This window comes from Manis pentadactyla, chromosome 11, assembly GCF_030020395.1.
Source record: "Manis pentadactyla isolate mManPen7 chromosome 11, mManPen7.hap1, whole genome shotgun sequence".
In the NCBI taxonomy this organism is placed as follows: Eukaryota; Metazoa; Chordata; class Mammalia; order Pholidota; family Manidae; genus Manis; species Manis pentadactyla.
Window position 1 is genome coordinate 30,995,625 of NC_080029.1, and position 16,015 is coordinate 31,011,639.

Below are 16,015 nucleotides of genomic sequence, written 5' to 3' on the forward strand. Positions count from 1 at the left end.
TCTTTCTGTATGTCCATGTGAACACATTCTTCTTGCTCTTTGTTGTTATAAGCAGGCCCTTGCCACTCAAGTGGCCCTGGTTCCCAACCCAACAAATAATCGGGAGATGTTTCAGTAGATGATAAGGAACTGATTGTTTTGTCTGCACCCTTATTCCTTGGCCTGCACATTAGCCTCATCCATTCTTCACACTACTGTCTTCTATTCTAGTCTAATACACTTTTATTCAGAGGTACAAAGGCATCAACCAATTCTAGATCCTTCCAGTTGCCTAAAGTTCACCCCAAAGCTGTCTTTTGCTTGAGCCTCTCTTAAAGGAGCAGCCACAGGTCCGTATAACTCAGAAGGGTCAAGAGTTAGAGAGGGGGCAAGAAAAATGAGCCCCACAGAGAGTGGGTGGAGCTGCTCAGTCATGTGCTGGATTGACGTGTAGCCTCCCAACCAAGCTCTAGGTTCTGGTTCCCATTCTGCTCCAAAGGTCAGAGACTGACTCCAAGTGGCTGTGCCGCAGTCCCAGAGGGAAAAACTATGTAGAGGCCTGAATAACCAAATGAGCCAGTGGGAGGGTAAAGAAGGCAACTCCAACTTGCTCCATCATAAGTACCTTTTGGTTGGAAGACATAGATTTCCTCTTCTTTAAGTGATACCCGGTAGAATTGTTATTTTTACTTCTGAAATACTCAAAGGAAAAATAAATCTATATGGCCAGGAGAGGAGAGAAGACTCTGTATATTAAGTATTTTTTTGTTCAACTCTCTTCTCTTTAGCATTTCATCAAAAAACATTTATTGAGTCACTACAGTGTGCAAGAATAGGTCCTTCTGCCCAGAATGCCCTTCCTTCTCTCACTTCCCTTTCCAGCCTGGGCCTAATCAACAACCATTTATCCTTCAGACCTACACTCCCTGAGACTTTCCTCCCTTGGTTAAGTGATAAGGCTTACAATGCAAACTGCCTTGGACGACTCATGCATGTGGAGGCATAAATAAGTGTTTTCAGATCTTTCTCTAAAAGCCACCTTTGATTGGAAGGAAAGGAGGGTACAGAACAAAGGCAGGCAGAGGCTCCTGAAGTGAGTGGGAGAAGGGGGCTGTCGGGAGGTCCATGGAGGCAGCAGATGCAGGAAGGGGAAGCTTCAGATCTCAAAGATCAATTTGGCCAACTTCTCATGTGCTGAAGATGTTCAAAGGTTAAGCCAGACTTCTGGACATTCAGGACCTAATGCAGTTTCGTTCTAAGCTAAGAAGAGATGAAAGTAGCCAGAGTGGGTTAAGCTGAGCTAGAGTTTGGCTGAGAAGAGGATCTGAGAGCCCTTGACATCTCAGAGAGAATGAATTACTTACTCTCTCAGGACAACCTCCCAGGACAACATATCACAGTGGCCATCAGTGAAATGAATGTTGTAATACTCACTATCCCATAAAGGGATGTTTGCAAATCAGTAAGGATCACAAAACACAGTTCTGGCACACAGAAGTCTGGCATACTCTTATAGGATTGGATCATTTTAGGGAAAAATGGGGAATGAGAAGGCAGGTTTGGGCGCATGGGTTATAAAGGGTGGATTGGGGTGACTATGCACAGAAGGACTTAGAGGTCAACAGAAGGGGTGGAGATGGAGGTGAGTGTGGAGTTCTTATCCTGATTCCCAAAATGTTTAGAGTGGTGGAATCCCCAAAAGTTTTGGTGATACTTCCAACTACAGTAGTTTATTCATAAATAATATGTGTGTGTGTGGCTAGATGAAGAATCTGGCATGGGGTTGGGAACTAGCTGACTACAGGCTGTCTGCCTCAGCTCAGGAGTCAGACTGCTCTGTTCTCTCCCTACTCAGGGTGTGGTCTGCATGCCAACTGCATTGCATCACCTGGAATCTTGTTAGAAAGGCAGAATCTTGGGCCTCCTGCTCGAGACCTACTGAATCAAAATATGCATTTTAACAAGATTCTCCAGCGATTCATGGGTGCATTAAAGCTTGAGAAGCACTGTTCTTCACAATCACCCATCTGGCTTCCAGGCTGTCCATGGTGGGGTGTGAGCTGCTGTGCGTTTTAAACTCTTTATGCCAGGACAGAATGCCAGCGAGTGATGCGAAGACCTGGATTACATTTTAAATTTAAATTAACTTCACACATTAGTGGGCTCATCTTTGAATAATGTCTGTGTATATAGACCAACAGTAAAAGGGAACCACATCACCAATGTGTCTTTGACACATCAAAAACTCCTGGCCTTCATCCTGCCTAAAGCAATCTACAGATTCAATGCAATTCCTATGAAAATACCAACAGCATTCTTCAATGAACTAGAGAAAATCATTCTGAAATTTATATGGAACCACAAAAGACCCCGAATAGCTAAAGCAATCCTGCAGCAGACCCCAGGCAGGCTCCGGGCAGGTCAGCGATGCTCTTGTTTTGTCCATCACGGTTCCTCGGGTGCATCACTGCTCTGTGCTCCAGTTGCTTGCCTGCCAAGTGAGCAACATGATGAACAAAGAGGTTTACCTTATTGAATAGACTCTCAGCAACTTTTCTACTTCTTTTCTCTGGATCTCAGGGCATGATTCAACTAAGACCTTGGGCCTTTTTAAAGTAGAAGTCGGTGCAAACCCCAGGCAGGTGTAGGATTAGAATCAGGCTATGACAGCAGGGCTTAATGGCTCAAAAGGCAGCTGTGGTTGCAAGGAATGGAAGGGGAATGGAGGAAGAATAAAGCAGGAGGGATTATTCTCCCCAACTTCAAGCTCTACTACAAAGCCACAGTAATCAAGACAATTTGGTACTGGCACAAGAACAGACCCATAGACCAGTGGAACAGAATAGAGAGCCCTGATATAAACCCAACCACATATGGTCAATTAATATATGATAAAGGAGCCATGGACATAAAATGGGGAAATGACAGCCTCTTCAACAGTTGGTGTTGGCAAAACTGGACAGCAACATGCAAGAGAATGAAACTGGATTATTGTTTAACCCCATACACAAAAGTAAACTCAAAATGGATCAAAGGCCTGAATGTTAAGTCATGAAACCATAAAACTCTTAGAAGACAACATAGGCAAAAATCTCCTGACTATAAGCATAAGCAACTTCTTCCTGAACGCATCTCCTTGAGCAAGGGAAACAAAAGCAAAAATGAACTCATAGGACTACATCAAACTAAAAGCTTTCTGTATGGCAAAGGACACCATCAACAGAACAAAAAGGCATCTTACAGTATGGGAGAATATATTTGTAAATGACATATCTGACAAGGGGTTAACATCCAAAATATATAACGAACTTAAACGCCTCAACACCCAAAAAGCAAATAACTCAATTAACAAATGGGCAGAGGATATGAAGAGACAGTTCTCCAAAGAAGAAATTCAGATGGCCAACAGGCACATGAAAAGATGCTCCACATCACTAATCATCAGGGAAATGCAAATTAAAACCACAGTGAGATATCACCTCACACCAGTAAGGATGGCCAGCATTGAAAAGACTAAGAACAACAAATGCTGGTGAGGATGTGGAGAAAGGGGAACCCTCCTACACTGCTGGTGGGAATGTAAGCTAGTTCAACCATTGTGGAAAGCAATATGGAGGTTCCTCAGAAAACTAAAAATAGAAATACCAAATCCCACTCCTTGGAATTTACCCAAAGAATACAACTTCTCAGATTCAAAAAGTCATATGCACCCCTATGTTTATTGCAGTATTTTTTACAATAGCCAAGGTTTGGAAACAACCTAAGTGTCCATCAGTAGATGAATGGATAAGGAAGAGGTGGTACATATACACAATGGAATACTACTCAGCCATAAGAAAGAAACAAATCCTACCATTTGCAACAACATGGATGGAGCTGGAGGATATTACGCTCAGTGAAATAAGCCAGGTGGACAAAGACAAATGTCAAATGATTCCCCTCATTTGTGGAGTATAACAATGAAGCAAAACTGAAGGAACAAAATAGCAGCAGACTCAGAGACTCTGAGACGGAACTACTGGTTACCAGAGGGGAGCGGTGTGGGAGGGCAGGTGGGGAGGGAGAGAGAAGGGGACTGAGGGGTATTATGTTTAGTACACATGGTGTGGGGGATCACGGGGAGAACAGTAGCACAGAGAAGGCACATAGTGGATCTGTGGCACCCTGCTGCACTGATGGACAGTGACTGCATTGGGGTATGAGTGGGGATTTGATAATATGAGTAAATGTAGTAACCACATTGTTTTTTCATGTGAAACCTTCATAAGAGTGTATATCAATAATACCTTAATAAAAAAAACAAAAACAAAAACAACAACAACAAACCTCCTGTCCTTGGCATATATACACAATTTAATATTCACAGTATTCAGTTTGAATTTTTTAAAAATCACCAGACATCATTCCTCTATTAGTGGATTCACTAGACATTTCCTAATGCATAACTTCTATTAATAGTCTTATTAAAATTCCCCTATCGCCACCTGCCAGGGGATGCAGGAAGTCAATTCGAGCAAGCTCCAGCAGTCCTGAAGGCAGACTTTGTGGTCTCTGTGCAGCAGGCCCCAGGTGGGCTCCGGGCTGGTCAGTGACGCTCTTGCTGCATCCATCATGGTTCCTCGGGCAAATCACTGCTCTGTGCCCCAGCTGCTCGCCTGCCAAGTGAGCAACATGATGAACAAAGAGGTTTACCTGATTGAACAGACTCTCAGCAACTTTTCTTCTTCCTTTTTCTGGATCTCAGGGCACAATTCAACTAAGACCTTGGGTCTTTTTAAACTAGAGGTTGGTGCTAACCCCAGGCAGGTGCAGGATTAGAATCAGGCTATGACAGCAGGGCTTAATGGCTCAAAAGGCAGCTGTGGTTGCAAGGAATGGAAGGGGAATGGAGGAAGCTAAAGAATTTAGCCCCGCTACAAGCTCCATGTCAGCTCTGATGATATCTAAGAGCCCTAAGTTCCCTCGTGTTCAGAGGTTACACAGTTTGATCCACTCATGATGAGGTATCAGGACCTTGCTGACGCCGAATTAGGTGCCAAATGGGGCACTGGCATGCCTTTTCAGTCTCTTCCTTACAGAAATTTCCATCATGTGTCAGTCTACCATGAACTTGTAACCATGCCTGTCAGACACCCCACTGTCTTAATTCCCATTCCTCTATGTTCTCTCAAGCTCCTCAGTGAAAAAAAAAAAAAAAAAAGGAAGCCTTTCCTACCTTTGACCAACATGCATATTAATTCACACAAATAAAAGAAAGAAATGCATAAACCAGAAAGGGCAGTTCTGTTTAGGGTCAGTTAGGAGATCCTACAGGACATTTATAGAATAGTAGAACTGTAAGAGACCTGACGGTAGTTCAGTGATAACCAAATATCAGTCTATGGATGAATATCAGAATTTCAGCTTCTAAAAAAATGCTATTTCCTGGATCCCACCATCTGTGTTCTTAAAAATGCTCGCTGGGTGATCCGGATACCCAGATAGATTTCTGACTACGCTTCAGTCCTGTGGAGATGAAGATGAGGTAAACGAGGCCTGCCACAGGCTCAACGTCCCACAGCCGGTGATGGCAGGTCAGGGGTCAGGTTTCCTCAATCAGGTCACGTGCTTATCTGCATTTCTCAGCCCACATGTGTGTTAAAGAAACAGAAGCCCTGTAGTGCTGAGTCAAAAGTAATCATTAAGTACAAATTTAGGGAACATTAGGTGACTTGACTTTACCAGAGTTGTCCCCTGATGGAGAGACGTAAAGAACCAACTCGTTCCACGTGTCCCGTGCCCCACCACTCCTCGGCCTGCGGTCAGCCTGCACCCAAAGCCTCCGCGCCTTGAGGCTGGGGAAGCAAGAGGAGAGACAAAGAACCCTTCAGGGTTTCAACAACCTTGGTAGATCCTAACGCTGAGAGAACAGTTTTCCTTATCAGCTGCCAGATCCATTTAGGGCTTAGCAAAACAAACAAAACAAAACATAAAATCAGACCAGACAATAACTTTAGCTCAGGACTCCCGAGATGATCTTGGACACCGTCATGGCCCGTAAGTATGGGTGACGGACCCGGCCTAGGTTCCTCCATTTGGAGCTCTTTTCCTCCCTCTACCCCAGGGCTCATTTCTGTGCTGTGCCTCTCAGACCAGGCTCTGCAGCCCTGCCCTCTCCCCAGCACACAGGCCACTAGCACGTCCGGTCACCACCTCCCTCTCTCAGTGCGTTCCAAACAGAGCTCCGTCCTCTCCGTCAGCGTGGATCACCTCCCAGGCCTCCTTCCGGCCAGGGCTTCCACAACGCTTCCTATCTCCTAAACCGGAACATTAGAGGGAGGTTTCTAATTCAGTATGCTGGACTCCATCTTCATTCTTGTTTTATGTTGGATTAAGGACAGAAAGAATTATTGTCCCATGTGGCATGAAGTTGGGAGAACTAGCAGATACGGGGATTGGAATCAAGATGAAAATGGTCATAATAATCTGTAAAGAAAAAACTGATATCAATATGACTAAATTTAGTAGGAATAAAGTTGGGCATTAAGATAAAATATGTTACAATATCATTCCATTTAAATGAATTTCAAGAACAATTTTTATTTTTGCAAAACCGATCTATGGAGCTAGAAATCAGCATAGTGGTTGTTAGCTCTAGGGCTTCAGGAGGAGAATGACTGGAAAAGAGTACAAGAGAACTTGCTAGGACGATAGTGATGTTCTCGATCAGGATTGTTGTGCTGGTTACAGGAGTGTTCATTTTAGGACTTATCAAATTGACACTTGAGATCTATGTCTTTTGTAGTACTAATTATAACTCAATATTAAAAATGTAAACATCAATGGTACAGGTAGAAGATGAGGCCCCAAGCATACTACAAGCCAGCTCTGAAATGATCTGATAAAAAAGCTAGACACCTTTTTCAGACAGATATAGAGAGACAATGGTGGATCCCTGTTTTCTGTGCTAGCCAGTATGGTTCTGTGTGCCACATTTTAAGAGGGACACTAATAGACTGAAAAACAAGGGCCAGAGCTGGACAACCTGCTAGGAGAAGAATAGTTAAAGGAACTGGAACATATACCCTAGAAAAATAGAAGACTTCAAAGAGAGCCCAGACAGAAGGATGACATGCTGAAGAGGGGACATTTTTGCTCTGAAGAAGGTCAAACGTAGGTTGTGGATGGAAGCTATTGGTCTTGCCAAATCTGTGAAGGTGGATTCTAACGAGTAGAACTGCCTAAAAATGGAATGCACATACAAGGTGCACTGGAAGTATTCAGGCAGAGACTAGAGAATCAACTAGTGAGGATTTCATAGGCTTCCAACTATGGAGAACTACGGTTTCCTGAACGTCTACTGTGTGCTAGGCACTCAGCTAAAATCTAGAGAGAAAATTAAGAGTAATAATTTTCTTCTTCCTCTTCTCCTGCTTCTTTTCCTCCCCCTTCTCCTTCTTATTGTTAAATAATTAATTAATACTAAAGAATGCTTACTTTGTACCAGACACTGTCCAAAGCAGTTTACATACGTTATCACATTTAATCTTCACAAAAACTCTCTGAGCATGGTACTTTTATTATCTCCAGTTTCAGTAATGAGACACACCACTAAAATGTGTTGAAGTCTGAAGCTGAGCCCTGACCTGGCTGACATTACAGAGGGTGTGTGAGTCAGCATGGGGCCAGAATAGAGGCCAAGGAAGCAGACTGAGCCCTCCAATCCATGCTCCTCTGCCTTGGTTCAAAGGCAGCAACTATAGAGGAGTCTGGGGTGGGGACATGGAAACTCCATGAAGAAGCAGGATTTAAACAACCAGGAAGGTTCCACTAATCTGGTGACTGTTTAGTACTCATAGGATGTTCCTTGAAGCTCTAGAACTTCGCTGTCTAATATAGTAACCATGAGCCACATGTGACTACTGAGCAATTGGCATGTGGCTTGTCCAAATGAATATGATGTCAGTGTAAATTACACACTGGATTATGAAAAAAGAGTGTAAAATATATCCTTAGTAGTTTCTATATTGATTATATGCTGTAATGGTAATATTTGATATATTTGGGTTAAATCAGATATTATTTGAAGTTTTTTTGAGATAATTCACTGATTTAAAATGTACATGTCAATGGCTTTTTGTATATTCACAGAGTTGGGCATCCATCACCACAACCAATTTTAGAACATTTTCATTACATTTCAACAAGAAACCCTACACCCCTTAGTCATCACTCCCCAACCCTCCTATCACTCATACCAGGGTTTTGTTTGTGGAGTCGAAAAATGAACTTAGCAAACACCCAAGGTAGGAGAGCCAGGAAGAGGCTTTTATTGAGAGAGACAGTGAGAGGACAGAGTTACTGGCTCACACCAGGAGGGGACAAGAGAGCCCGTGATGGTGCGTTGTCTAGGGGATAATAATTGGTTGAGGATTGTCAGGAATATGGTTAAAGGGCTAGGGGTGCAGACTTGTATCACCTGCCCTGCCCCCAAGGTGGGCTGGGTTGTTGTCTGTTTACTAAGGCTGTTTATAGTTGAGATACAGTGAAGTCAATGGTTATGCTGAGATACCCTTCTTTATTTGTGGAACACTCAAACATTCCAGGCCAAGTTGCTCCTGGCCTTTTGAGCTTTAACTGATCTCACTGAAGATGTCTATATTCCTAGTCTGGTATCTTTACCCTAGAGAATTAGAATGACCTTGACTTTGCATAATGCTTAACACAGAGTTTCGATAGGGACTTCTTTGCACATTGTTACATTGCTGTGACTGTAAATATCCTGCCTTGCTTTTTCTGGAGGCCCTCACCCTACTCTGACTACATCCAAGGTCCCTGTCTCATCATCACCCCCAAATCTTCAGCTCTAGGCAACCACTAATCTACTTTCTGTCTCTAGATTTGCATATTCCAGAAATTTCATATAAATGGAATCATACAATATGAGGTACTTCACTAACTAGCTTCTTTCATTTAGCATAATATTTTTAAGGTTCATCCAGGCTGTAGCATGTATCAGTACCTACTTTGTTTCTATTGTGAATAATATTCCATTGTATGGCTATACTACTTTATCCATTCATCAGTTATGAACACTTGAATCGTTTCACTTTTTAACTATTATGAATAACACTGCTATGACCATCAGTGTGTAAGTTTTTGTGTGGACATATGTATTTAGTTCTCTTGAGTGGAATTGCTGGGTTATTGGGTAGCTCTGTGTTTAGCCATTTGAGGAACTGATAGACTATTTTCCACAGCAGCTGCACCTATGGCATTACCACCAGCAGTGTACGAGGGTTCCGATTTCTCTTCAGCCTCGAACACTTGGTATTCATTTAATGATAGCTATCAAAGTGGGCATGAAGTGGCATCATCGTGGTTTTGATTTGCATTTCTGTAGTGGCTAATGATGTTGAGCATCTGTTAATGTGTTTAGTGGTCATTTGCATATCTTTGAAGAAATTTCTATCAGATGCTTTGACCATTTTAAAATTGGGTTGTCTTTTTATTGAGTTGTAATAGTTCTTTATATATCAGAGACACATCTTATCAGATACATGTTTGCAAAATTTTCTCCCATTCTGTGGGTTGTCATTTTGTTTTCTTGATGTTGTTCTTTGAAGCACAAAATTTTTAAATTTCAATAGATAACAAGCCCAGTTTATCTATTTTTTTCTCTTGTTGCTTGTGCTTTTGTTGTCATAGCCAGGAAACCATCACCTGATCCAAGATCACAAAGATTTATACTTACATTCTCTTCAAAGAATTTTGTAGTTTTGGCTCTTACATACTGGTCTTTTATCCATTTTGAGTAAATTTTTGTATATGGTATAGGTAGTGGTCCAATTTCATTCTTTGGCATGTGGCTATCCAGTTCTCCCAGCACTATTTGTTGAAAAGTCTCTTTTTTCCCCCATTGAATTGTCTTAGTACCCTTGTCAGAATGAATTTACCATAAATGTAAGGGTTTATTTCTGGATACCATTTTGATTCCATTGATCTATTGTCTATCTGTATGCCTGTTCCACACTGTCTTGATTACTGTAGCTTTGTAGTAAGTTTTGAAATCATGAAGTGTGGGTCATACAACTTTGCTCTTCTTTTTCAAGATTGTTTTGGCTATTTTGGGTCCCTTGAATTTATATATGAAGTTTAGGATCAGTTTTTAAGTTTATGCAAAAAATCAATAGGAATGTTGATAGAGATTATGTTCAATGTAGATCAACTTGGGAAGTACTGTTATCTTAATAATATTCTTCAATTCATGAACAGGGGATATCTCTCCATTTTTTGAGGTCTTCTTTATTTTCTTTCAATAGCATTTTATAACTTATGAAGTATAAATTTTGTACTACTTTTGCTGAATTTATTCATGAGTATTCTTTTTTATTGTTTCTTCATTTTATTTTTGTCTAGAATATATTATTACAAGTAATTTTTTCTATTTTTACTTTTTAAAATGTGTCTCCTAGAAAATTTTAAACTATATAGGTGGCTCACATTATATTTCTAATGGATGGTGGTGCTGTTCTAGAATAAAGAGGGAGAGATCAAAGAAAAAAACAAAGGGGCATAAAACAATGGGATATATGCAGGGTGCTCAGACATCATGCCTTATTGTGAGACCTGGTCTAGATTTTTCACTTATTGTGGAAATCACAAGTTTTGAAGAGCTTCTGATTGCACTCACAGATAACATGTGTAGTCACTTGTCCTGATTATACAAAGAAAATTCAATCAGCTATGACCCACAGTGTCTTCTGCAACTTCTCAGGCTTTGGGCCTACAAGGGTAGTAAAAGGTGATATTGTCTGAGTCCAGGCATGAAAAACAAGGAAAACAGTAGGAAAAACAGCTCATGATGACCGTCTCAAACCCTTTCACATTAAACCCAGGAAAAGGAGTGGTGGTGTCTTGCCATTAACCCTGGTCTGAAGTTTACTCATCTCTTCCCACTTCTGCTCCGCCAGGTGCCTCCCTGAGGAAAATGTTCCCTGACCCTCCAGGATTGGAACAGATGCCTGTTCTATGGGCGTCCTTGCTGTTTTTGTAAAATTGTTACACAGATTTGAAGTTGCCTGTCTGCTTTTCTTCTTACTCTATAGACTGTAAGCTTCTCAAGAAAGACAATAACTTGTTAACCATTGAACCACTGAAGAGACTGGAATGATAAATATTGAGTGAGGAAATGAGTGAATGAATGAGTACTATGTTCCCTCTTTCTTTGGTAGAGAATAATTTTACAGCATCATATTAAGAAAAAAAGCGCTTTGTAAGTATATTTTGGTTCAGTGGACAGAATATTGTTTATTGTCAGAAAACTGACCTGAGTTCCAGTTCTGAATTTCCAGTACTTACTAGCTGTGTGACCCAGAATAAGTCACTTACCATCTCTGGAGTTGATCCTTTGTCTGTAAGATAAGAGGTTGAACTATTGAGCTTAAATATTCCTTCCAGCCCTAATATTCTGTGAAATGTTGAAAACAGGGCAAATCTAGCTTTCAGTTGTAGGCTCACTTGCAGACAAGCAATTCAACGGACCAGCTAAGATCCCCAACCTTTTGCAGGGGCCTCTGAGTCCTCCCCCTCCCCCATGTCTTAAAAATATTAATAGCCAAGGGCCTCACTGAATGTGGTTTTTAATAGAATCCAATTTCAGTCCATTTAGAGTGGGACTTTTCATGCTGACTCGGTAATTTGAACTCTGCCATGCCTGATGGACTGAGTGCATTTTCCCTGTCTGTGCTGCCCACCCTGGGCTGCTGGGGAGAGTGTACAGACATTGGGAGTGGGAAGCGGGGGCATCTTAATCAAAGTGGCTGCTGATGAGGCATTTTGGCCTCCCAGCCAGTTTGTCTTTCCTGCCCGGAGGCATGTGATGAGGATAACAGGGCACTGGAAGGAGAGTGGGCAGTGACCACTCACTTTCTTGACAACTGCCCCCTCCTTGTAGCCCAGAAGCCACTGGCCCCTGGGTAGAACCACAAGAAGTAAACTGTTGACCTTTGGGTGTGACTAGAAGACACTTGGTTGTGAAAATTATCAGAATTATGCCAATTGATCGCTGTGGAGTCTCTGATAAGCTTGGAGAGGGCATGTGAAGGAGTACAGGACTTCCTCTGCCCCACTACACCCCCAAGTACTTGTCCTGTTTGATCAGAAAGTAATCCCAGGGCCTGCTGGAAGTTGCCTTCCTTCTAGTGTACAGGTTGGGAATATGGAAGATGAACATACAGTACTAGTAGCCACACCATAAATGAGGAAACCAAGGCTGAGGCGGGTGGGAGGAAGGAAATGAACGTTTATTTTATGCTTACTGTGTGCCAGCACTGAGCTAGAAGACAGATATTTCTTCATTCTCCCAACACTCTTTTAAGGGCTATAACATTATCCCCATGTATAAAAATGAGGATCAGAAAAGCCAAACAAGTGTCCCAAGGTCACACAGCTAGTAAATGTCATAGCTGGTATTCAAACAAAGCTCCATCGATCCACTCCAAAAGTTTGTATGGTTTGAAATGGTGGAGCTGGGTACTCTGATTTGTCTGTCTGCCTTAACCTGGCAACTCCTTAACCTGGCTGGTCATCAGAAAAACTTCAAGGACATTAAAAAAACTATAGTATCTTGAGAATTTCCCCATGGGTCTGATTCAGTGGCTCTAGGGCCTGCAGTCATGTATTTTTAAAAAGCTACTTCAAGTGATTCTGATGTTTTAGAAAACACAGCATCGAAGCACCTGGCTTCTCTTCTATCCTGAGTCTCCTAGGATTTCTTCAATTCTCAGAAGCACAGATCCAGTCCAGCGCTGCGTTTACCTCAAGTACCATTTGCCACTGAATCCATTCTTCACGCATTGACTGGTGAGTTTCAATGCTCAACATTTATTGAGCACTGACTGTATGCCAGGCATTGTGTTAGACATTCTGGCTGCAAAGATGAATGAACCACAGTGGCTGCCTTGAGGAATATCCGGGTGAGACAAATCCGGGAAATTCCAATTTGTTGTGGCAAGTGTTAGGCAGAGGTAGGCTCATATGAATTTAGTGGAGCAGACTAAGGGGCCAAGAAAGGCATTCAAGCAATGATGCATTGATCAAGACCTATAGGAGCTAGCAAGCTGAAGAGGGGTGGAACGGTGTGGCATGGCCAACTAGGCGGAGGGAACAGCATGGAAAGGCCCAGAGACCCAGAATGTTGGGTTCAGGGAATCACCAGAAGTTGGGTAGCAGTGGAATGTAGGGAACCTGGGGAAGAGGACCAGGAGGTGAGCCTGGGAGAGTCAGCAGAAGAAATCACGTGAAAGACCTTATGTGTCATGCTGAGTTTGGCCTTTATCCTAAAAGGGATGAGGAGCCTCTAAAGACTTTTAAGCTATGGAGCAACATAATCAGATTGTGTTTTAGAAAGGTTGCTCTGATAGAAATGAGAGAGTGAACCACAGGCAGAAGAATCTGGCAACACAGGAGCAAATTAATTTCAGAATTGAGAATTTATGTATGTTAAAAAAGCACCATAACCCAAGTTTGAAGGCAAAGCTCTCAGAAAGCATATTAGCAATGTTTCTTGACAAAAATAATATTCTTAATAAAATTACATATTGATAATAAAGATAAACGTCCCAATACAAAATAAATAGAAAAATCACAAAGAAAGAAGTACAAATGGTCAATAAGCATATGAAGATGTTATTCACTAATAAAGAAGTATGAGTTCAGATAACATAGACATACTATTATTTTCCTATCAGATTAGTAAAGATTTGATAAGTGATAATACCCACTCTTAGTGAAGGTGCAGGGGTCAGGGCACTTTTGAAGCCTCAAACAAAGGAGGGCAAAATTTGGTACAAACTTTCTGAAGGGCAATTTGCAACGTATATAAAAATCCTTAAAGATAGTCAAGCAATTTCATTCTTGGATTTTGTCCCAAGGAAACAATCTCAGGTATGTGCAAAATTTTGCTACAAGAATGTCTGCTGCAACATTATTTACTGTAAAGATTTGGGAAAAAATGCAGTAATCTTTATGAGGAAATTGGTTACCAAAAGAGGGTCCATCCATCTAATGAGGATGCTATTGGAAAAGTTTGGGAGACACAAAAACTTTCATTCTTGATACTGTAAGTGCAGTGGCACAAGGTCAAAAAAGTGTGTCCAATATGCCATTTATGTGTGACAGAAGTATATATATACATATCTTCGAAAACACATTTGTGTCTCTGGAAGGACATACAGGTAATTGGAGGGAAGCAAGATGCTGGCTGACAGAGTGGGAAGGAGATTGACTTCTTATAGAGGTTTTTGTACTTTTTGAATTTTGTATCTGTGTATGTATTACATATTCTAAAATATAAATACACATCCTGAAAAGGAAATTTTTAAACAGTATATACAGTGTGATCCAATTTTTGTTTAAAAAAAAACTGCATGTGCCTGTGTACATTTATACCAAAAAGAACCAAAAGATACATTCAAAAGACAACTGAAAGGATAAAATGTTTGTCTTGGGTGGGAGGGCCATGTGTTGGAGTTTGCCCTGCCCCGTTTTTTTTCTAAATTTCTATAACACACACATGAAGATTTCATAATAATTACAAGAAAAGCATAATTTCCCCCCCAAAGGGTTTATCACAAAAGTCCAAGCAGGAGATGAAAAAACAGGCTAGATCCAGGATTAGTGCTCCATGTAGAGTTCAGCAGTGACAGCTGTAAACAAAGCATGTAGTTGAGTGACAGTCCCCCATTTGGGGAGCGAGGAGAAGGAAGCTGAAGGTTGGGTAAGGTGAACAGACTTGATTTCACTTAACAGTTCTCTGAAGTCTCTGTTGGATAAATGCACAGAAAATTCAGCCTTACCACCCAAAACATCAACCAATACCCTCAGGCAGCTTTTTCCTTTGGGAGAACTTAACTTCAGTTAACAGTGAATGGAGGTCCGACAAGCATGTGTACCTAGGTCACCAGACAAGCAGATGGCCTGTACACTTGTTCTATGAGGTCCTATGAAATTGTCCTCATGTAGTTTTGGATTACGACCTTTCTCTTCAGAAGGATGGCAACAGTCCTATCCCTGCGCGTCCAGCCCTGCCCCAACTCACCCACTGAGGCGAGACCTCTGTCCTGCTCCATGTTGGGAGCAGCCGCTCTGGGTCCTTCCTTATGGCATGAAGGCCGCCTCTGACCTCATCTTTGTCCTTCAGATCCTAACAAGCAGTCTGCCAACTCACAAGCTTTCTGGCATGGAAGCTTGGGAGCAGGGCAGTTTTACATTTTCCCAGGCTATGTATGCTTCAGGTTGGTTTTGAGCTGGGGTCCCGTGGAGCCACCTGGGTTGAGGAGGAGGGCACAGAGAAGGACACGGTAGGGGTGGGGGAGAATATGACCGCTGTAACAGCTTTTTCCTTTTCCTCTTCTCCACAGGGTGAGCTACAGGCAAGCAATTGTGGGCCCTTGGATATTCTAGCACCTTCTTGCAGCCCATTGGAATCCTTTAAAGAGCTCTGTGAATATAACCTGTGCTGCTGGCTCCAGACCCCTCAGCAGCAATTGGATCCTGCAGTGGTGGAGCCTCTGATCAGCAAATAACCCATAATTAACTTTGTGTTTCCTTTCAGTCTCTGCCTGTACTTGTGACTCTTCCCTAGTGCTGGAGATGGAATGAGGAATGCTAGGGGGGTTGTTTGGATACGTGTTGGCCCCACCAGCAAGTGGCATGAACAATACACAGAAGTAACTGTTGGGCCTCAGCTTCCTTTTCCTGGCCTGTCACTGCTCTGACCACTAGGGAGTCTAGTGTTGGGGATCTTTTACTACCTTGGGCTAAATACAAGAGGCAGCCCAGGTACCACCAATGACATAGTCAAGGCTTTTCAACTTAAGACACACATCCTGCTCTTGAAGGTTATAACTACTCAGTATAATACTTTGTACAGAAGCAACCATAGAGTCATTAATAGCTAGAGCTCTGGAGTTGTTAGACCTGTTTCAAATTCTAGCTATGTCCCTTAAGGCCATGCAACCTTGAGATAATTTTCTGGTTTTCAGTTTTCTTATCT